The sequence below is a fragment of the Bos taurus genome, chromosome 20 (genome assembly GCF_002263795.3).
Source record: "Bos taurus isolate L1 Dominette 01449 registration number 42190680 breed Hereford chromosome 20, ARS-UCD2.0, whole genome shotgun sequence".
Taxonomy (NCBI): Eukaryota; Metazoa; Chordata; class Mammalia; order Artiodactyla; family Bovidae; genus Bos; species Bos taurus.
In genome coordinates this window covers 67027148-67051037 of record NC_037347.1, presented here as the reverse complement: position 1 = coordinate 67051037, position 23890 = coordinate 67027148, and the positions used below count along the sequence as shown (strand labels likewise).

The 23890-nt window shown below is 44.7% G+C and overlaps 1 pseudogene; it reads right to left on the bottom strand.

The window, feature by feature from the left end:
* Positions 1-21822: 21822 nt before the first annotated feature.
* Positions 21823-23327, bottom strand: LOC104969150 (glutaredoxin-related protein 5, mitochondrial-like; annotated as a pseudogene).
* Positions 23328-23890: the final 563 nt, after the last annotated feature.

The window sequence follows — 23890 nt, the reverse complement described above, 5'->3', positions numbered from 1 at the left end:
CATGACAGAGATTCAGTGTCTCCTCTGGAATCATGGAAGTCCCTCTCAGAGCCACCAGTTCAGAAATCGAACTCACATTCCCAGTAGAGTGCCCTGCACATTAAGGGACATTGGCAAGACGAGTGTCACTCTCACAGCTGGTGGGGGTAATTACCAGACACAAGTGGGGTTCAGGGCTGAGGAGGGGGCTGAACTGTAGAATGCATTATTTTCTATGACATAAATTCAGAAGAATTTGCTTTAATTTGCCTTTAGCTGCTGGAAATAATCATAAAGGTGAGACCTGAAGACTGAGAAGCACTTTGCACATGAGGGCTCCGAGTATACATGGTAGACACAAGAGGATGCGTTAACAGTGGAGCAGGGGGTCCGAGAGCACCCCCAGCCCCACCAGGGGGAGGCCACCTCTGGTGGTGATGCTGTCAGAACCTCATGGGAGACGCCTCGGGCTTCCCTTCAGCCAAAAATGAATGTGGGAATTGATTTTCTCTTACATCCAGACGGAATTACTGATACTATATGTATATTAAATATCATGAGTACATCATCTGTATTACATATACGTATATATGTGATGTGTATATATATATCAGAGAAGGCAATGGCACCCCACTCCAGTACTCTTGCCTGGAAAATCCCATGGACGGAGGAGCCTGGTAGGCTGCAGTCCATGGGGTCACTAAGAGTCGGACATGACTGAGCAACTTCACTTTCACTTTTCACTTTCATGCATTGGAGAAGGCAATGGCAACCCACTCCAGTACTCTTTCCTGGAGAATCCCAGGGACGGGGGAGACTATGGGGTCGAACAGAGTCAGACATGACTGAAGTGACTTAGCAGCATATATATAAATATATATATATATATATATATATATATATATATATGTAGTGTGTCTGATATATGTGTGTGTGTGTGTGTGTGTATATATGTGTGTGTGTGTGAGGACTTCTCTGATAGCTCAGTTGGTAAAGAATCCACCTGCAATGCAGGAGACCCCAGTTCGATTACTGGGTCAGGAAGATCTGCTGGAATAAGGATATGCTACCCACTCCAGTATTCCTGGGCTTCCCTTGGGGCTCAACTGGTAAAGAATCCACCTGCAATGCAGGGGACCTGGGTTCAGTTCCTGGGTTTTGAAGATCCCCTGGAGAAGGGAATGGCTACCCACTCCAGTATTCTGGCCTGAAGAATCCCATGCAGCCTGGAGGGCTGCAGCCCATGGGGTTGCACAGAGTCAGGCACTGCCGAGCAGTGGACACAGCACAGCATATACTGTGTGTGTGTGCGTGTGCTAAGTTGCTTCAATTGTGTCTGATCATTGCAACCCTATGGAGCGCAGCCCAACAGCTCCTCCGTCCATGGTATCCTACAGGCAAGAATACTGAAGTCGGTTGCCATTTCCTTCTGCCAGGCATCTTCCTGATCCAGGGATCCAGCCTGGTCTCTTAGGTCTCCTGCACGGCAGGCCCCACCACTGGGGGTGCTGCATCACCACTAGCAGTGACTGGGAAGACCTTCCAATACTTAAAACTGTCTTATCCACTCATCTGTATTTTCAGCTGTTTCAGGGGGAGTATAGGAATCATGTGGTGGGTTTCCGCTCCGTTTCCCAGATGACCTTCTTAGTGGGTTAGTGGTCAGTCTTGCCCACTCCACTTCACCAAGTGCCTTTTCAAGGCTTGTGCCCATTTTTTTTTAAATTGGGTTATTGGCTTTTTGCTTATGAATTTGTAGCTATCTTTATACATTCTTGAGACAAGTTTTGCCAATGTCTTCTCCCTCTCTGTGGCTTTCTTTCCTATTCTCTAACTAGTGTCTCTTGGAGAACAAAATTTCTTTATCTTAATATAGTACAATTTATTGGCCTTTTATGTAATAATCAGTGCTTTCCGTGTCCTGCTTAAGAAATGTGTCTATCTCACGATGTTAGAAAATAAACAGTAAATTAAACTCCAGAAAACAGAAAAAGAAAATAATAAAGATAAGAACATAAACCAGTATTATTTTCTAGATTCTATGTATAGGTGTTAATATACAATATTAGAAACCAATACAACACTGTAAAGCAATTATGCTCCAGTTAAAAAGAAATAAAAATTTTAAAAGAGCATAAATCAACAAAATATAATCAAATAAAAAGTTTCTTAGAAGAACAAAATTAATTTTCTAGCATGAATATTAAAAAACATAAACAGAGAGTGTACAAATACAAATACTAGGAAAGATAAAAGTGGTGGCTATGTAGGTTCTACACAAATTAAAAAAATAAAGATATGTTAAAATCGCTCAACCATGTCCTACTCTTTATGACCCCATAGACTATATAGTCCATGGAATTCTCCAGGCCAGGATACTGGAGTGCGTAGCCTTTCCCTTCTCCAGGGGATCTTCCCAACCCAGCGATGGAACTGAGGTCTCCCACGTTGCAGGCAGATTCTTTATCAGCTGAGCCACAGGGAAGCCCAAAAATACTGGAGTGGGTAGCCCAGCCCTTCTCCAGGGGATCTTCCCAACCCAGGGATTAAACCAGGGTCTCCTGCATTGCAGGCAGATTTTTTATCAACTGAGCTATCAATGAACACATCTATAAATTAGAAATATATTTCAAAATTTGAAACTTTAGATAAAATGGAAAGGTTGTTAAGAAAAATATTTCCAAAACCATCATAATATGGAAAATAGTAATAATTATATATTTATTAAAGGGAGCCATCACCATATCTAGGGGCTTCCCTGGTGGCTTAGACAGTAAAAATCTGCCTGCAGTGCAGGAGACCCATGTTCAATCCCCAGGAAAAGGGAATGGCAACTCACCCCAGCATTTTAGCCTGGAGAATTCCATGGAAAGATGAACCTGCTGGGCCGTGGTCCAAGGGGTCACAAAGAATTGGACACGGCTGAATGACTAACACTTTTACCATATCTATAAATATTTTATTTAAATGTTTTAAAAAAGTAAGTTAAAGAGGCAGAATTAAGCTGTCGTTTCATTATTAAAAGGTAATATCTTTTTTAAAAAAGAAACTAAAATAATCTACAGATAAAAAATACTAAAAGTAATAAATCAGTTTACTAAGTCTAGTGGATACTACACCATCAAAGATGATTAGAAAAAATTTTTAAATGCTTAAATATACTTTATAATCTTAAAAACACCAAAAAAGAAGACTTCTACACAGAAAACTACAAAATTACTACTGAAAAAAAAAAGAAAGAAAAGAAAACCAAAACCCGAATAAATAGTGGGTTCGCTTTCTCTGTGGGTTAGAAGACATAGATGATGATGTTAACTCTCCTCTAAAATTATCTCAGGATTTTATGTGATTCCAATTAAAACCAAGTAAGTGTGCCTTTTGTTATTTATTTACCCTTCTGAAATTTTGACTGAGATTTTATAAACATTATAGGACAGCTGACTCATTGGAAAAGACCCTGATGCTGGGAGGGATTGGGTGCAGGAGGAGAAGGGGATGACAGAGGATGAGATGGCTGGATGGCATCACTGACTCAATGGACATGGGTTTAGGTGGACTCCGGGAGTTGGTTATGGACAGGGAGGCCTGGCATGCTGCGGTTCATGGGGTCGCAAAGAGTTGGACACAACTGAGCTACTGAACTGAACTGAACTGAACTGAACTGATGAAATAGTTTGGAGAGAGTTAAAATCCTAAGATATTAAATTTTCTACTCCATGGATATAAGCTGTATTTGAACTGCTGCAGAGAACTGAGAATCAGGGAGGCAGAGACACCTGATCTTGGTTAACAACAGAGAAATCACTACCACACTGACTCAGTGAAAGGCAGTGTGACTCATTTTCATGGCCAAATGTGTACATGTAGGGGAAAGGAAGTAGAGTGAAAGAACAGTGGGTTCCCCGGGGAGACCCAAAATGAGCTGGCACAATGGGTGATCAATGGCCCCATCAATAACCACCAGCCCAGCCCAGGAGCCTGGGCTGAGGACCCTCCTGGGGACCGAGCACTGGCCATTACTGCCACTGCACAGACACTTCCTCAGTTAATTGAATGTTCACAGAAGGCCCTGATCCCCTCTCTGTGTTCATTAATTCTTTAAGGCCAAGACCAGGGTCACCAGCAGATTATTCACACAGCAGGTAGAAACAGTGCCTTGACATTGGAAACTGCTGACTGCAAAGTGCCATATACTCAGACTCAGAAGAGACTCCCAGGAGGTCACTCTGAAATGAGCAGATCTTCTAAAGCTGACACTGTTTTCAGGAATAAGAAGGCACAGTGAGTGAAAGGTTGAATTTTCCATGATTACCCGTCCCCCGGGGGAGTAGGGGGAACCAGAACAGGAAGCCAGGTTCCGGATCCCAGGACTTCTGTCCTTCCCCCCTCCCTCTGTGCCAACCCCAGGCCTCAGAATCCCGGGGCAGTGCAGGATTTCCTGCACCAGTTGTGTATTTCCTTTGAACTGAATTAGGCTTCCCTGGTGCTCAGAGGGTAAAGAATCTGCCTGAAATTCAGGAGACCCAGGTTTGATCCCCGAGTTGGAAAGATCCCTTGGAGAAGGAAATGGCTACCTGCTCCAGGATTCTTGCCTGGAGAATTCCATGGCCAGAGGAGTCTGGTGGGCTACAGTCCACGGGGTCACAAAGAATCGGACACAACTGAGCCATTTTCACACTTTCAGAAACACACACACACTTTCTGTAACACACATATACTATACTTTACAACTATATTGATGCTACTGTGATTAATAAAATAAAAAAACTACTCCAAGCTGTTACTGAATTCATATCTTTTACAATAATGTGTTTCCTCAATTAGTGTTTGTTAAAAGTACAAGCATCTCATGAATTCTCACTGCTGCTGCTGCTGCTAAGTCACTTCAGTCGTGTCCGACTCTGTGCGACCCCATAGACCGCAGCCCACCAGGCTCCCCCGTCCCTGGGATTCTCCAGGCAAGAGCACTGGAGTGGGATGCCATTTCCTTCTCCAATGCATGAAAGTGAAAACTGAAAGTGAAGTCGCTCAGTCGTGTCCGACTCTTCTCGACCCCATGAACTGCAGCCTACCAGGCTCCTCCACCCATGGGATTTTCCAGGCAAGAGTACTGGAGTGGGGTGCCATTGCCTTCTCCATGAATTCTAACTAAATTAATGAAATTACAAAAGACATCCTTTATTGGAAGCATTGAAAAGCCACTGCCCTGCTGTACCCTCCTCTTATGCTTTTTAACTTTCCATGCTGAAAACAAACAAACAAACAAAAAAAAACGAGACAAAGCTGAAAAGAATTTGAGACTCTCTTTCTTTCATGTCTTAGATGATAAGAATGTCTTTGAGAATTCTGTGCACGAGCCCACACACGTGGTAAACAGTGAGCACTCTACATTTCTTCTTGAAAGGTAGCAATTTCTAGATTGACTTGTTGCCACTGGCATTAGACGTGTGAATGATGTGCGGGGAAAAGTCGGCATTCCATTACGGATAGAATTTGAAGCTCCAACTACTCAAATGCTTTCTCAATCACAAATTACTTTGAATGAATCTTTAAAATAGGACAAAGGAGCAAATTCATAGGTGTTTTAGGTATTTGGCATTTAAAATCTACAGCCCTGTCTTCTACTGTAGACAGAAGGATTACATGCGTTCACATAGAATATCATCTTTATTTTCAGCAGACAAAAGTAAACCCCATTGCAGCACAGAATGTCCTTGGATTGTGCAGTCTCAGATGTGTATTCTAACTGAGGCTACCCCCTTTACAGGTTAGGAATATAACATTTAAATCAGCCTGATGGCTCATTGGGTAAAGAATCCGCTTGCCCTGCAGGAGACATAGGAGACTCAGCTTCAATCCCTGGGTTGGGAAGATCCCCTGGAGGAGGAAATGACAACACATTCCAGTATTCTTGCCTGGAAAATCGAATGGACGGGGGAGCCTGGCTAACATCCATGGGGTTGCAAAGCATTGGACATGACTGAGTGACTGAGTACACACAAATAAGAAGCACAGCCTGATAATCTCCTGTGTTTCTTACAGAGAATTCGTACTGCTTCCAAAGTCAAACTCAACAGACAGAGAATGCAGCAATTTGCTCATGTTGCTGAACAAACAGTGTTGAGCCATTAGGTGAACTAACAGTTATATAAAATCACAAGAATTTCTGTAGAACCTGTTGTTCTCTCACAGACCCTGTACTTGTGCAAATTCAATTTTGGAAGATCTAAATGTGCGCACGTGCACACACATATATGCAAGCATGTCTGTGTGTGTGTGTGTGTGTGTACTTAGTCACTCAGTTGTGTCCAGCCCTTTGAGACTCTGGACTACAGTCCGCCACACTCTGCTGTCCAGTGGACTTTTCAAGCAAGAATACTGGAGTGGGCTGCCATTTGCTTCTCCAGGGGATCTCCCTGATGGAGGGATTGAACCCACATCTCCTGTATCTCCTGCAATGGCAGGGGGATTCCTCACCTGCCGAACCGTTGGTGAAGCCGAACCTAAATGCAGGCTTCGTATTTACTCTAAGGTATCAGACTCTCCAGGGAAACAGACTCAGAGACAGGGGCATGTGTGTAGAGGTTTGCTGAAGACCATCCTGGGGTGAAGGGAGGAGGATGCAGGACAGTGTAGAGGGACAAAGTAAGACCGTCACTGTCACAGTGGCCTCAGGTGACCCCTGGGGGCTCAGGAGCTGGGATGACCCTGCAGAGGGGTCCCTCTGCCTACCAATCCTAAAGGAGGGGCCCACTGATAACCTTCAACGAGTGCTCCTGCCACGGCGCTCATCAGCAGCTGAGTCAAGGACCAAGAGGAAGCCAAGCACAGACCACAAGAATGACCTGTAACAGTCAAAGGAATGAGGTTAAGAACAGTTTCCTTTTACTGAGAATCTGTACACATCAGGCACCAAACTGGACTCCCTACAATCCTTGTTTACTGCTCATGAGTGATCCCTAAGTTAGGTGCATTCTTACGGCTGCTGTTGCAAAGGCCCACAAACCAGATGGCTTAAAACAATGGAGAGCAGTTTCTTCAAAATTCTGGAGGCTGGAAGCCCAGCATCAAGGTGTGGACAGAATCATTTCTTCCTGAGGCCCCTGGGGGGAAGGTCTTCCGTGCCTGTCTCCTGATTCTGGTGACAGTGGCAGCCCTGTGTCCCCTGGTTTGCAGGCACGTTGCTCGTCTCTGCCTGTCACTGAAGGGTGCTCTCTACTCGTGTGTCTGTGTCTTGATGTCCTCTTCTTACAGAGACTCCAGTCATACTGGACTAGGAGCCTGATCACTCCAGGAGCGCCTCCTCCTCACTGGTCGCATCCTCAAGGGCCTTATTCCCAAGTAAGTCCACATCCCGAGATACTGCAGGCTAAGACTTCTACATATGAATGTGGAGGGAGTCAATTCAACCCATAATAACAGGCGAGTATTTTTACCACCATTTCATATATGAAGAACTTGATGGCATTAGCTGAGGTCCCCTCGGGAACATAGAAATTCCACTAGTCACCTTAACAAAGAGAAATCAACATACACATTTATCTAACTAAGAAGCAAAGCCACCTGATGTGAACAGCCAACTCACTGGGAAAGACCCTAATGCTGGGAAAATTGAGGGCAGAAGGAGAAGAGGGTGACAGAGGATGAGATGGTTGGATGGCATCACCAACTCAGTGAACATGAGTTTGAGCAAGCTCTGGGAGATAGTGAAGGACAGGGAAGCCTGGCATGCTGCCGTCCGTGGGGTCACAAGGAATCAGACACAACTTGGTGACTGAACAACAGCAAAGCATTGAAAAGGAACCAGATTGTAACATGAAGATACAATGTGCAGGGAAGAGCTACTCTCTGAGCTGGGGTCACCAAGGGAAGAGGGTGAGCTGATCAGGGTTCAGAAACTTGGCTGAGCACGTGCGGAAGTTGCATCACCAGCACTGATGGTCAAACTCAGGAAGCTGACACTAAAACTTAGCTGTGGGGGTGTTTGTCCAGCTGGTATTATCTCTGAGCGGGTGCGCTGGGGCTGGTTTGGGGGCGTGGGTAGAACTGGAAACGGGGGCCAACAGGCCCTGTCATGGTGAATGCAGGTTCCTAGAATCATCACACTGAGCAGATTAAGTCCTACCCTGACCCCCAGCCTAGTGCTCTCTCCCTCCAGCATCCTCTTTGTTAGAACCTCACGGGAACCAACTGGCCAAGCGGCGTCATGGTTGGAAGAGCCCCGGCCTCAGCAACACTAAGCAGGGTCCAGAAGAGTGAGATCCTACCTCCTTTCCAACCCACTGGGATCCAGAAGATGTCAGCATGCAGGAGGGGCTCAGGTCTGCGACACCGTCGACTCAGATCTTGGTCACTCGATTTTCATCGCCTTAAGGTGGACGTTCAAGAACAGCTGCCCATACACTGCTTTTATTCTAAAACCAAAACCCAGGAACCAATGGTTTTTCAGTGGCTAAGTCGTGTCTGACTCTTTGCGACCCCGTGGACTGCAGCATATTAGGCTCCTCTGTCCTCCACTGTCTCCTGGAAATTGCTCAAATTCGTGTCTAATGAGTTATAATGAGTTGGTGATGCTATCTAACTATCTCATCCTGCAATTTCTGATAAGGACCAGCCTCGTTAGCCAAATGTAGATCATAAGTAAGGAGTCAACTGTGCTGCCTTACAAATACATTCACTAGCAGGGCTTAGTAAAAATGGTTTTTAAATGTTCCAACAGGGGAACAGCAGGTGCAATGGCTGAACCTCAGAATAAGGAAGGAAATATGGGATATAAAAGCTTAGTGAAGTCCATCAAATAAGAAAATATTGAATTTAGGATGGCAACATGTAAAATGAAGTTAATAATCTAGAAAAAAAATATCCTTATGATTGGAAACCAACTAACAAGTCCTTTGGTGAAGAATAAAGGGATGCTGGCTTCTGAAGCAATAGTCCAGGCATGTTTCTGGGGCAGTCATACCTCTGATCTGTAAACAGATATTTTCTAAAAATATTTAAGCTGAATGTCTATAAATTGAATTATATTTTGCTTACACTTCTGTCTCTCAGGCTCTCTACTTCATAAAAGAAAATGAACAAATAATAGAACAATTTCAATGTCCTAAGTAAGTGCAACTTTATAGAACCCTAGAAGTCTCTATTTTTTTCTGAATCGGACAATCCTAAAGTGCAGCATTTATGTGACTGCCACATTTTCCCATTGCTTTTCACACTTTATAAACCTTTTCTGAATTTGCAGGATCATGACAGAGTCTCTCTGGGTCCCAGTTGTTTAAGGAAATTAAACCAGAGCAGAAAACCAGTTGCATCTTCACATAAAGGAGGCCATGGGAGTCATTAACAGAGGCAGGTGGAAAGGGAGACCCTTTGCTTGATCTCCGAGCTTCTGGATGTGGTGGAAGCTCGGCCTTGACTTTCCGCAGGCTGTCCAGTTTCTTCTTGTTTCTGTCCCAAGACAAACATGCTGGCCACCAACCACTCCTGTGTTCCCATCAGGGTCGAATCAGTGGCTCTGGGCCCTTGACTCCACCATCCTCTTCCCCAGGGACCCCATCGCTCCATCTGTATTCTCCTCTGGGCCCCTGACTCATGACTCCCAGTGCAGTGGTGAAGAGGAAACGCAGGGATCAGGGTCAGGGGGAAAGGACTCAACCTCTGCACTCTGCTCCTTTCTGCCCATGAGACCTACGTTCATCTGCAAAACAAGAGATGCTGATTTTCCAACCTTGGAGGGCTTTGCACATGATTCAATGAGACCGTATGAAGATGTCTAGCACATAGTAGGAGTTTCACAAAGAGCCCCCTCACCTCAGCTCATGATTTTGTTATTGTGACCCTCTGTGACTCAGGTTCCTGGCTAATCAATCATTCAAATAGACAAAAGGGAAAAAACCCTTCAGACAGATGGCTTGGCTATCATCTCTCTGTCTTTTGAGCCTCCTTTGAGATACTGAAGGAACATTTCGAGATAAAATCCAGCTACATTTGTACAAGTCACACTGGTAAATATAGACATCTAAAGTCTGATACTGCAGTATTAAAGTCAGAATGTGTAAGCACCAGAAAAAAATGTCTAGACCGCTTGCACCAACATCCTTGTTTCTTAGCTAGCAAGGAGCAACCTTTGGATTAAACTGGTACCGTGTTTCTCAGTTTATGGGGATGGGGGTGCTATAGCTAATGATGTCAGATAAAGAAAAGATACATTTTTCTCACCGCTCTGGAGGCTGCAAATCTGAGATCGGGGCCTCAATGGTGCAGTGAGCACCTGCCTCTGGGTTGCAGACTTCTCGTGCCCCCACGTGGGGGGAAGGGCAGAATGAGAGCAAGTTCTTGTGTCTTTTCTTCAAAGGGAAGTAATCCCACTCATGAGGGCACATCCGCGTGACCTGATCACCTACAAGAACCCGCCTCCCAGTACTGTCACACTAGGGTTAGGGGTTCAGCACATGAATTTTGGGAGACACGGACGTTCAGTCCATTGTATCATTTGCCGGACAAGTGCTGAACGTACATTATCCCATTTGGCTCTCGCAGCAACTCTAAAAGGTAGGAATCATCCCCAGTTCATGTGCAGCAAAACTCCGAAGGATCATCCAGCCACTGAGCAGCAATGTCAGGACTGAGGGTGGTCCACGCTTTTTCCATCCTACTGCACCACAGCCTTTCAGCCTTCTGTAAGCTCCAGACAGAGCGGCCTTCACTGTCATTTTCCAGGGCTGGACACTGGAATTTAATCTTGTCTGGTGCTTCTGATAGTCTAAAACAGGATCAAGTGAGAATGTGGAATGGATCCCATGCAGATCCCCTATAAATTCTGCAGCTCAGACTGTGAAACAAGCAGGCCCTCATGCGTGCCTGCACACATACATAAGGTAAATTCATGCTCATTGCAAGCCTGAGTAGGTACCTAGTACCGTCGAATACACTTTGGAACAGCAAGTCTTACAACATTGCTCCCGGTGAGTTTGGATCTATATAAAATACTCTTCTTAGCCAGTATCAGGGCCCTGAGGCGGACATCCTCTCTAACAGTGAGAGCACTTTTGGGACAAAGAGGTCAACCAGGAAAGAGTGGGTGCCCCAAGTCCAACCCCCAAGCCAGCCTTGGGGTCTATGGAGTGCAGAGGTCACAGAGCTCCCCTTATGGCTGGAAAAGGCTCGAGAACATTTATCTCTCTGGAAAGTAACGGTTTCTCTCAGTAGCCTGGGAAATACTAGAGAATGAAGAGATAAGCGGAGTCGACAGGGAGGAACTTGACAGACTGCGAGCACCCTGTGGGCCTCTTACTGCTTCTTTATTAAGCAGGAGAAAAGCCAACTGCGGAAGCACAGGCTGAGTGCTGGGATCCTGGAGTGTCAAATGCAATCGGCTTCAACAAAGGGGCCGGCGCGGACTGACGGATTAAAACTGCTCCCCGTGGGTCGGCTTCCCTGCCTGTCTGCATCCTGGAAATCGATGGGCACTCTGCACGGCTCACCAGGCTGTCTTTGAGCATAATTAATTAATCAGGGCATCAAGCTACTGGGAATGAAATCTACTTTTCATTACTTGCGTTCTTAACAAATAGCGACTCCAGGGTATTTGACACTTGTAAGAGTTTTAAGGTAACTGCATTTTATGTAATATGAAGAAAACTGATGTCATGCTTCTGATGTTCTCATTTTACACTAATTTTCAAACAACGTGTTCAAATTATATGAGACAACCGAAAAGTTAACATTCTTTTTAGTTCAGGGAAAACTCCCAAGATCACTGTGACCTCATAGTTCAGCATTATGCTTCCAAGTTATCACCCTGGTTATAGAATTTAAGAATTAATATTAGAAATCTCCTTTTTAAAACTTTCTACTAGGAATTCAGTGAGACGTTGAGAAGAAAGATAATTTATACAAATTTTATGTAGCCTCTGAGTTTCATTCAAGTGTGACCATCAACCACACACACATACACACACACACACACTCACACACGTCACTGCTCCTTTTCTAAGCATCTGGTCCTGATGGCGTGTTTCTATTTTCTCCTTCTCCCTCTCACACCTTCTGAATCTGACTGCTCCTTTCTTTGTGATGTCTTTCTCATAATCCTCCCTACTCTCACAAGCTGTTTTGCCATAGTTTATCTAACGATTCTAGTTCAAAAGTGCAACCAATTTCAAACAGGAAAAATGAAAACAAATTCACATGAAGACAGATTAAAACGAAACTCCAAAAACTGAAAGGATAATAAAAATCGTAAAAGCAGCCAGAAATATATATATATACACACCCACACGTGTATGAGTATGCGTGTGTGTGTGTGTTTGTAGAAAGAGAGACAAAGACAGTCCTTCAAAGGAATGAGAATCCTAGTTGACTTCTTGTTGACAACCATTGAAGTCAGAAGACAAAGAACTGACATCTTCAATGAGTGGGGGAGAAATAATCTATATCCATTAGATAGATCCTCCAAGAACGAGGGCTAAACAATCGCTATTTATAACAAAGACTGAAAGCACTGGCAACAGCAGGCTAAAGGAAATTCTTAAGAACATAGGTCAAATAGAGGAAAAATTAGCCCAGGTCGAAAGTTTGAAATGCAAGAGGAAAATAAGGGCAAATAAAGTAGAAGTGTCAGTCACCCAGTCATATCCGACTCTTTGCAACCCCATGGACTGTAGCCTGCCAGGCTCCTCTGTCCATGGGTTTCTCCAGGCAAGAATACTGGAGTGGGTTGCTATGCCCTCCTCCAAGGGATCTTCCCATCCCAGGGACTGAACTGGGGTCTCCTGCCTTGCAGGGAGATTCTTTACTGTCTGAGCCACCAGGGAAGCCCCAACAAAGTGGAAATACATGGATAAACCTAAATAAATTTACTATACAAAAATAATCTCTTGAGGATTAAAAAAGCTTTAACAATAATAAGTTAAGCAGGCAAGGATAAACAGTCAAGTGTTATAATCTTCTTGCATTGTTCTGAAAAAAGGATGAAAGTAACAAATTGTTTTAAAAGTAGTAAGTTAAGTACTCTTGCCTGAAAAATCCTATGGACAGAGGAGCCTGGAAGGCTGCAGTCTAAGAGGTCGCTGAGGGTCGGACACGACTGAGCGACTTCACTTTCACTTTTCACTTTCATGCATTGCAGAAGGAAATGGCAACCCACTCCAGTGTTCTTGCCTGGAGAATCCCAGGGACGGGGGAGCCTGGTGGGCTGCCGTCTCTGGGGTCGCACAGAGGCGGACATGACTGAAGTGACTTAGCAGCAGCAGCAAGTTAAGTAGGCATGGTACAATTTCTAGGATAAGTATTAAAAGAACAAAAGTAGAGTGCCTGACTTTTATACCAGTGAAGAGGAAAATTTGATTTAAAAAATACTCTGTTAATAGCTAATGGAAAGCTGCTATATAACACAGAGAGCCCAGCCTGGCACCCTGTGAAGACCTAGACAGGCAGGATGAGGGTGGGAGAGGGACTCAACAGGGAGGTGTTACAGGTATAATTGTGACTGATTCATGTTGTAAGACAGAAAGCAACACAACATTTTAAAGCAATTTTCCTCCAATTAAAAATGGATTTTAAAAAATACTCTTTTAAACGAAGAGACAACAAAGGAGAGAAAAATACACAGAACGTGTGGGGAAAGTTCAAACTACAAAGTAAGATGGTACATTTAAACCCAAATATACCAGTAAATGTATTAAATAAACAGAATATTTCCATAATAAAGAGCTTAAAAAAAAAAAACCTTGTAAGAAAAACTCTAGGTCCAAGTGTCTTATCACAGAGCTTTCCTCTGTAAAAAAATAAATACATACATATAAATTCATTTGGAGGACAGAAAAAATCTCATGTCACTTTCTGAAATTAGTATAAAACCTTAATATAAAATCTGACAAGAACGGTAGGTAAAAGGAAATTACAGGTCAATATTTCTCAAATATCCCCTGGAGAAGGAAATGGCAACCCGCTCCAGTATTCTTGCCTGGAGAATCCCATGGACAGAGGAGCTGGGGGGCTACAGTCCATGGGGTTGCAGAGTCGAGCACAACTTAGAGACTAAGCCACCACTATATACAAAAAGTCTAAATAGAATATGAACAGATTGAATCTGGCAAAAAGTGTAATTATCACGAATAAATTAGGTTTCACTCCACAGTGCAAGGTTGGTTTGATTTTGGAAAATCAATTGATGCAATCCTACATAATAACAGAACAAATGAAGAAAGTCACAAATGCGGAAACAGCACTCGATAAAAGGTTTTTTCATGATAAAAATCACAAACTGCCTAATAAACTAGGAACAGAAGAGATTTTTCTCAGTCTAATGAAATTATTCTACAAAAGAAAATTATAGCAAATATTGCAATTAATCATTTAAAAGTTACCTTTTTTGTTCTGAGATTAGGAACACAAGAAAATGATGCTTTATATCAGAAATTTCTTTCCACAGTGTACTGGAGGGCCCAGCCGTCAGGACAGGCAAGAGTAACAAAGAAAGGAAAAACACAAGAACTGAAAATGGAGATGATATGAATTTCATATATAGAAATGAATTCATAAAAAATCCATTAGAATCAAAAGGAAAATTTAGCAACATTGAAAGTTTACAAAAACACAGCATATAAAAATAAATTTCATTTCTACATACCAACAGTGAAAGGCTTCTAGAGGAACTTCAATATCCAAGTCACTCGAAGAAGAATGAATTAGGAAATGGAAAAACTGTTTACCACATCAGAAGCATTATTATAAAGTACAGTAACTAAGGCGCCATGCCATTAGTTCACAAAGAACCTAGTGGATTAAACGGAAACAAATCCGTATATGCATGTGCTCTCGATCCAAGCCCATGGTGACACTTAAGACCAAAGGATGCGTCCTTTTGATAAATGCTGAGGTAGTTATTTACATGGAAGAAACATGCGTGAAGTCAGAGCCCTGCCTCATCTACTATACATCAAAAGTTTATTTTCAGGTGGATAAATGCCACAAATGTGGAAAGAAAATGCTAAAGTGTGTACATAATTGCATAGAGAAATATCCTCATGAGCTATGAATAAAACTTTCTTTAATGAGACCAAAAAAACCCACTAAACATAAGGATTGACTACATTACATTTGAGCACTTACGTTTACTAAAAGTCATGGCAGAGGGTGAAAAGAGAAGTCCAGATGTTCCCCGGGTTTCCTGTTTGCTGGCTTACCTGGCTGCTGAGTGCCTGTATTCAGTCTCTTCAATCATGTCCAACTCTTTGCGACCCCAGGGACTGTAGCCCACCAGGCTCCTCTGTCCACGGGATTCTCCAGGCAAAAATACTGGAGTGGTTAGCCATTCCCTTCTCCAAGGGATCTTCCTGACCTAGGGATCGAACCTGCATCTCTTAGGTCTCTTGCATTGCAGGTGGATTCTTTATTACTGAGCCACCAGGGAATCCCTAGCTGGTTGTTATTGGCACCAAAAACTGAGATAAGAACCAGAGGATGATGAGGATAAAGAGGACTTGGTCTGAACATAATGGAACTGGAGGTGCCGTGAGATGCCCTGTAGGACCTAAACTCTTGCAAGGAGAAGAGTTCATGCATTGGAGTCTCCAGCCTCTGGAGAACAAGCTTTCCTAAAATTATTTTTCTTCCCCAACTGGAATCTCACCACACAGATGTAGCTTTCCTGCACCTGCAGAAAAGTGACTCATATTACCCGTCTAGAGAGGTACCTGTCTCTTGCCACTCACCCCTTGCATCTGCTTATTGGACCTTCAGCTCCTGAAACACACAATAATTTTCCCTCCCAAACCACCCCCTCCTCCTGACTTCGCTTTTCATCATGTTTCTAATTATGCAGACATGAAATTCTCCATTCATTTTTCATTCTTTCCTCTCTTTTTCACCTCCCTGCATAGCCATGGAGAAGGCAATGGCACCCCACTCCAGTACTCCTGCCTAGAAAATCCCGTGGATGGAGGAGCCTGGTGGGCTTCAGTCCATGGGGTCGCTGAGGATGGGACACGACTGAGCGACTTCACTTTCAGTTTTCACTTTCATGCATTGCAGAAGGAAATGGCAACCCACTCCAGTGTTCTTGCCTAGAGAATCCCAGGGACGGGGGAGCCTGGTGGGCTGCCGTCTATGGGGTCACACAGAGTCGGACACGACTGAAGTGACTTAGCAGCAGCAGCAGCAGCAGCAGCATAGCCAATCAGTTGCCTGGCCTTGGGCAGTTTTCTCCATGTGGTTCAGTCTGCATTTCCAGCCCTTCCTTCCTGCTTGCACTGCCCACCCTCTCAACCGCCATGCCTTCAGCATCTCGCTCCCGAATTCCCTGACCATGCTCCTGATCATCTCTCTGCCTCTGGTCCACCCATTACGAGACCATTTCTCCCACGACTGTATCGCTTGGTGGTGGTGGTTTAGTCACTAAGTCGTGTCCAACTCTCGTGACCCCATGGAGTCCACCAGACTCCTCTGTCTGAGGGATTCTCCAGGCAAGAAAACTGGAGTGGGTTGCTATTTCCTTGATCACTTTGCTTGATCACAGCATTTGCTAAACGCTGGGGAGTGTGGCTATGCCCGTCACATTCTGGATCGCTCATATGAGTCCTAGAACGGTGTGCGGTCACCATTCTCCATCGGCTGCTGTCCCTTCCTTGTCCGACCTCTGCACCTCTGCCCAGGTACCCCCTCCTGAATGTTTTCCTCCATATCTAGTGTCTTAAATTCTATTTATTTTCTCATCATCTCACTTAAATGTGACTTGCACTTGAATCAGCTGAGCTTAACGTGCTTTCTTCTGAAATACTAGCCTTTGTGGCCTCTCCTTATAGGACTGCTTTTCCAATGATTTGGTTTCGGTTTCCTGTACAAGTTTTGGGTTATATTATTATTATTTTGCCTTACAGTGGTGTGTTAGCTTCTGCTGTACAACGAAGTGAATCAGCTATATGTACACATATATTCCCTCCCTCTTGGCCCTCCCCCCACCCCCATCCCAGCCCTCTAGGTCATCACAGAGCACTGAGCTGAGCTCCCTCTGCTATACCCACATGCATATATGGATCTAACCCATTTAACTCATTAGGGTCCTCATGAGCTAATGGCATGATGCCTTGGCTTCCCACTACTATCTGTCTTGCACGTGGTTGTGTGTATACATGTCAAAGCTGGTCTCCCGATCCAGCTCACCCTCCCCGCCCCCTCCATGTCCGCAAGTCCATTCTCTATGTCTGCATCTCCTTTCCTGCCCTGCAAGTAGACTCATCTGTACCATTTTCCTAGAGTTCACATATATGCATTAATATACGATACTTATTTTTCTGTTTTGGACTTACTTCACTCTGCATGGCAGGCCCTAGGTCCATCCACATCTCTACAAATGACCCAGTTTCCTTCCCTTTTATGACATGTCCCCTGAGAAAACCATAATTCAGAAAGACACATGCACACTCAGTGCTCACTGCAGCAGTATTTACAGTAGCCAGGACATGAAGGCAACCTGAAGGCCCATCGACAAATGGACAGGTGAGGAAGATGTGGTCCGTATGCACCATGGAGTATTACTCAGTCCTTGCACGTTTTAATTTTGACTCACTAGATAATGAGCTGTCTCTGATCACAGACATGAGGTCATGTTATTTTGCAGCCTCGGTGATACTTAACAAGGTATTTTTGTCATAAAAGACGATAAATAATGAAGCATCCATGTTTTCACTGTTTTTTTTATGCCAAAATGTCCACTTAATAGTAAACTGTTCTAAAAATTCAACTGCCACCTGTTTCTCCAGGAAAAAAAGTATATTATCAATTCCTCTGAGTAACACATTGGACACAGAGAATTGATTAAATGTGTCCAGTTTTAAAAGCTTTCTTATTCTGGATTTCTATATCTTCGACATGTTCACCTCACCATATGGTTTCCTCTAGATAATTAAAGGTCTCCAGAAAACTATCCAAGAAAACTCAACTTCCTCTAAATATGGAGCAAGAAGACCAGAAGTGAGATATTTATCACCAAAGAAAACACTAACCAAGAGATCATTTACACTGGTTCTTGAGATAAATTAATCTTTCAATCTTCTCTGGTGGAGGATAATGCCTACTTTTAAAATTAGGAAATGAAACATTATTTTGTCCAATGGAGAAGACAAGAAAGAGGAGGAGGAAGATGAGGGAGATGAGGAGGAGGAGAGGAGGAAGAAGAAAGGAAACAAGCCATGAAGCATGAGCTCTAACCGCAGGGTACATCAATTTTACTGTCTCTATCCCTTCCTCGGAAACTAAATACCTGCTGCAGAAGAGCAGGCTTCTCAGTGACAGGCTGACTGGACAGCCACGTTTAATTATCTGAACAATCAGAATGGAGATAAAAAGCAAACAAAAGTCACAGGTCATCCAGAACACCCATTGTAGCCATTCATTCTGAGCTGGTCACGTCTCCGCTTGTTGCCTAGCAACTCTCAACCCGACTATCTTCTGTCCTGTATGACCTATGAGTCAGCTCACCGGAAGGTACTTCTTGTGTCCAGGGGTGGGGCTGGGGGTGGGGCTGGGGGTGGGGGTGGGGTGGGAACTGGTATAGAAGTCAGGATTCTCACATGTTTGAGGTCATCTTGTCTACTCCCAAAGGAGTGATCCACATGCACCCACTTCTATTTTTGACTCTTTGGAGACCCGCATGGACTGTAGCTCTCTGGGCTCCTCTATCCATGGAATTTTCCAGGCAAGAATACTGGAGTGGGTAGCCATTTCTTACCCACTGGAGTGGGGAGCCTCCCTTTCCCGGGATCAAACCCAGGTCTCCTGCATTGCAGGCAGATTCTTTACTGTCGGAGCCACCAGGGAAGCCTTTATTTTCAAAAGTCAGGGTAGCTCTGGGGCTGTTCGGGATTTCAGGCAGTCCGGCCACAGTAGACAACCCAGCCATCTCTGTGGCCTCTGACACTTCAGAGGAGGCTCCCAGGGCTCTAAAGCCATCAGGACACCTCAAGATTCTTCTGGAAGAGTTCATGTCTCCTGGGTTCATTTTTCACTTCACTAGGGAAACCCCACACCCCTAATGCAGACCAGCTCTACCTGTTCACTAAGTAAAGAACAGATTCTTCAGCTTTTGGGAGGTCCAGACTGTCCTGGTGCTCACGGAGATGGGCAAGAGACTGACATGGATTTTCTTAGGAGCTACACTGGGGCAGCAGCAGTCCAGTCACTCCCCAGCATCCAGCAGCACCCAGGATGCTACTCTAGAGTCTCCATGGACCAATGTCCCCTCTGGCATTTCTCAGAAAAGTCGCACAGCCTCGTTATCCTACCCCTGAACATGGCCAGAGGAACCATCCCCACTGGGACTAGCTGAGTGTGTATGGAAACACCGGATCCAGTCTCACTGAGCCCACAGAATCTCACATCCCACATCACCCTAGTTCAGTTGAAGGGCACTAGCTTTGACCTAACGCCTAAATTCTTGGCAGAATCGAGGCAGCAAAATTGCTCCCCAAGGGGAAAAGTTGATTGTTGGAGGAAATCTTATATATTGCAGTGACTTGGGGCCTTTTAAAGCTGAAGGCTGTTTAACAAAAATCTGTCCCTTAACTTTTAATGCATCTTGTCAAATTAAATTAGAATTTTCTCCTTAGTGGAATGATACTGAAAACAAGTTCAGAAACACTGACCCAAGACTTTTGATTAAAGTTGACCAAAATGTTCATCAAAATTAAAAACTATGCATATCAAAGGAGCACTCAAGGAAGTAAAAGGACAATGTAGAGAAGGGGGGAAATGTTTGCAAATCATGGATCTGGTATGAATCTTGTATCTAAGATACAAGGAGACCCAGGGATATTATGAGTTCATTTCCAGATCACTGCAACAAGGTGAATATAGAGATAAGGTGAGGTACACAAGTTAACTCACCTTATGGAGATAAGGTGAGGTACACGGCTGCCCAGTGCACATAATATTCATTGTGTGAATACTCAATGGAGGGACTGATGCTGAAGCTGAAGCTCCAGTACTCTGGCACTTGATCTGAAAAGTTGACTTATTGGAAAAGACCCTGATGCTGGGGAAGATTAAAGGCAAAAAAGAAGGAGGCGGCAGAGGATGAGATGGTTAGCTAAGATCACCAACTCAATGGGCATGAATTTGAGCGAACTCCAGGAGACAGTGAAGGACAGGGAAACCTGGCGTGCTATCGTCCATGGGGTCGCAGAGGCAGGTGCAACTCAGCAACTGAGTATAGTGAACATAAAAACTATATTTACATTATAGTTTAAGTGTACAGTAGCATTATGTATAAAAATAATTTATAGGCCTTAATCAAAAAATGCTTTATTGGAGCTTCCCTGGTGGCCCAGTGGTTAAGACGCTGAGCTCCCAATTCAGCGTACCTGGGTTTGATCCCTGGTTTGGGAACTAGATCCTGCATGCCACAATTAAAGATCCCGCATGTGGCAGCTAGGACTCAGTGCAGCCAAATGAGTTAAAAAAAAAAAAAAAAAAACCCTTTGTTGCTAAAAAAATGTTAAATATCCTCTAACAACATGGGGTTGCCACTACCTTCAATATATAAAAACCACAATATCTGTGAAGCACAATAAAGTGAGATCTGCCTGCATATAAAGGTGTTTTAAAACTCCACATTAAAAAAGATAAATAGTCCAATTAAAATATGGGCAAAGAATTTGAATAGATATTTTCCCAGAGAACATATACAACTACATAAAAAGATGTTCAACATCGTTAGTAGTCACCACAGGGACATACCACTTCACACGCACTCAGGCTGACTTTAATCTGAAAAGGAGAAAATCACGAGTTGGCAAGGATATGGAAAAACAGGAATCCTCATCATTTCTGCCAAGAGTGTAAAACAATGAGCCCACTGTGGAAAGCGCTTGACAGGTCTTCTAAAACTTGATATAAAATTACCGTATCACCCAGCAAATCCATTCCTAGGCAAATACGTAAAGCAACTGAAAACACGTGTTTACACAAAACTTGGATACATAAAGTCAAAGTAATACTACTTACAACAAACAAACCACAGCAAGGAGTGCAGACAACCCACATGCCCATCAGTGGGTTGCGTGGATCAACACAAAACATTCCAGAATATGTAGAACACTCCGTAAGATGGAATATTATTCAACCATAAAAAGAAGTGAAGGCTTGAAGCTCACAAATGTGCTAAATGGAAGGTCCCGGACACAAAAGGGGATACATTGTATGACTGCATGTGCATTAATATGAAATGCCCAGAACAGGTGGAGCTATAGCCTCAGTGACGGGCTGCCAGGGGCCGGTGGAGGGGTGACTGCTGCGGCACAGGGTCTCCTTTGGGAGCGGTGAAAGCGTTCTGGGGTTGAATGGGGTTATGTTTGCACACCATCTACTGAAAACCACTAGAATGTGCTGAATTTCACCACAGGCGCGCTGTGTGCTCAGTCGCTCAGTCGTATCCGACTCTTTGCGGCCCCATGGACTGCAGCCCGCCAGGCTCCTCTGTCCATGGGATTCTCCAGGCAAGAATACTGGAGTGGGCTGCCATTTCCTCCTCCAGGGGACCTTCCTGACCCAGGGATCAAACCCACGTCTCTTGCAATTCCTTCATTGACAAATTCTTTACCACATCTGGGAAGTCCATGTGACTTAAATGCTATTTTTTTAAAAACTGGCCAAAGTGTTTTTCCCGGAGAAACCTGTAAGATGCAGGTTTGCATCCTATTTAAGATGCAGAGGTTAAAGTGGGGCCATGATCTTTTGATCTCAGTTCTTGGGCTGATGTCAATAAGAGACGTCAGCCTGGTTATAACATCCCCAGGCCACCGCTCCCAGATGCCACGCCCTCCTAGACCTTGCAAATTATTTTTTTCCCCAAGTGGTTGGCCATTTATCTTTTTAAAAAACCAGAAAACCCGGTTATCTTATTTTCTTCTTTGTCCATCATTTTCCTTAACAGAACAAGCTACAAAAATATCTGGGGAAGGGGGTTGTATTATCTTTGTAGACTAACATATTTGAGGAGGACCTATGAATAATAACAAGGATTCAGAAGCTCCGAGGTTTACTCCTGAATCAGGCAGAGGGCACAGGACAACAGAAGAAGGAATTTTGTTGACAACAATCGTAATACGACCTTGACTACAACAGTGCAGTGGTTACGATTTTGTTCATGATGGGATATTCCTTGCCAAACACCAGGCAGGCTAAAATCACCCGTCTGCTTACAAACTGGAGGAACCAGTGCAAACAGTCAGCTGAAGAGCAGAATGGGTGAGGCTTCTCTGGAGGTGAGACTCTGACATCAGCGGCTCCTCGCCCAGGCCACCCTCCCTCACTTTGAGTCTGGTCTTTCATCTAAGAGGGCGGAGCGGATGCCCAGCTTTTTCAGTTCTTCCACCAGGTCCCCGATCTGGTGCATCTGCAAGAGAATGTCACAGCCCCCCACGAACTCACCATGGAGGTACACCTGCAGGATGGTGGGCCAGTTGGAGTAGTCTTTAATGCCTCGCCAGAGCTGGGGCTCATCCAGCACGTTGTAGGCTGAGTAGTTGCAGGATCTGCAGCAATGCATTGCTGAAGCCGCACTGGGGCTACTCCAGCATCCCCTTGAGGAAGACCACCACCTTGGCCTTCTTCACCAATGCGTCCAGGTGCTCCAACCAGCTGCATGCTGGGGCTCTGCAGGCTGCCGCCCAATCCCTGGCCGGAGCCCTGGACCACCGGCGACCTGGGCCCAGCCCACAGCTGCAACTTTTCCATGGAAACAAACAAAACGATCTCCAGTGAAAGAAACGTTTGGCCAGGTAGGGTGTCATTTGTATCATCTAATTGCACAAAGCTCAGTGATTAAGCCACTGATTGCTCCCATTAGGCAAGCATGATGATGCCTGGTAACTGCTGGGAAGATTAATCATTGCCCGATTCTGGTGATACTCATGATGAATACCTATGAAATCAGAGAAGAGATGAACTCAGATTTATATGAGGATTTGGCATGGAAACCAAGCAGTGGCTCCTCTCTGCCCATCTTAGCAAAGGTTCAATAAGTGGAGTTTCATCTTCCATTATATTGCTCCGAGACAAGAAATATTAATATAAGACAAGTACCATCACAGACTGATAGCCATCGAGAATCTGGGAGGAATTCTCTGCTAATAACAATCTCTGAGGCAGACTTTGCGGCATTACACGAACTGAATTTACAGCCTCTGCTCTCAAAAGATTAGAGAGAGATTATTCCTAATATAGTCAGTAGCTATCCCCTCTAGAATCAGAGAACTCCACACTCGATACTTCAAAAGAGATTCTGAGAATGGGTCTATGACTGCGTTTGTTTGTTTGTTTGTTTGTTTTTTTTAAGTAGAATCAAAGTCTTGGCTTGTTTTTGGTTGGGCTGCTGGCATTATTACCGAATTACTTGGAAGCGTGTGCCGGGGGTGGGTCTGGCTGGTGGCAACAAGGTGGGTGAGTTGAACTGGCCCTGGTCATGGAAGTGGGGCAGGAAGGAGGCAGAAACACAGGTGAGAATCTCAAGGTAGCGGGGAGGCTTCATCTGGAATGGGAGGGGAGGTCTGGACTGCCCCCCGCCAGCCCAGCCCCCTGGCCCCATGCCCCCAACAGCTGGGTCAGCCTTGGGGGCTCTGGGTCAGCCATCCCTGAGACCCAGCACACTGAGAACAGTGCACCCCTGACCATCAGGGGGTGCTCTGCCCTCCTGCTCAGCACAACCAGTTCCGCAGGGCGTCTTCGTGGGGGAGGGCTCCCACCCCGACTGGCCTTAGTCCTAAAACCTCCAGGCATGATAATCTGCAGGGTCCGCTCTGAGAGCCATCTCCAGGCTTCATCATTCTACTCCTGGGTATTCACTCCGCCTGCGCTCAGCAGTCCGTGTCCCCCCGCCCCCCCATGCCACGTGCCACCTCCCACTTCCCACCCG